Source organism: Hippocampus comes, unplaced genomic scaffold (genome assembly GCF_001891065.2).
Source record: "Hippocampus comes isolate QL1 unplaced genomic scaffold, H_comes_QL1_v1.1 scaffold23, whole genome shotgun sequence".
NCBI classification, from domain to species: Eukaryota; Metazoa; Chordata; class Actinopteri; order Syngnathiformes; family Syngnathidae; genus Hippocampus; species Hippocampus comes.
In genome coordinates this window covers 66270-66605 of record NW_017806066.1, presented here as the reverse complement: position 1 = coordinate 66605, position 336 = coordinate 66270, and the positions used below count along the sequence as shown (strand labels likewise).

Sequence of the window (336 nt, the reverse complement as noted above, 5' to 3'; positions counted from 1 at the left end):
GGGGGGGTCATGCGATCAGTCTGGACTCACAAGATAGTGTCTTGAGGAGGTCAGAAAGGGGGGCGGGGGGGTTTGAATATTGGAAGGTGACAGACGACAAAGAACACACCCCGCACACTGTTAAGGGCAGAGCAGGATCTACTCTGTGAGATTGACGGCCGTTGGCCAAACAACTACTTGCGAGCTCACCACACAATCAAATCAAACGCAATTCCCACCGAAGTTCATGTGTGTCATGCGCATACATGCACACTTGCATGGGCGCGCGCATACACACACACACACACACACACACACACACACACACACACACACACACACACACACACACACACA

The 336-nt window shown here is 52.4% G+C and overlaps 1 protein-coding gene across 1 annotated transcript in view; it reads left to right on the top strand.

Annotated features, from left to right (window-relative positions):
• dnase1 (deoxyribonuclease I) overlaps positions 1-336 on the top strand; it is a 22401-nt gene that overhangs the window by 7236 nt on the left and 14829 nt on the right. The gene's annotated exons all lie outside the window — the stretch shown is intronic.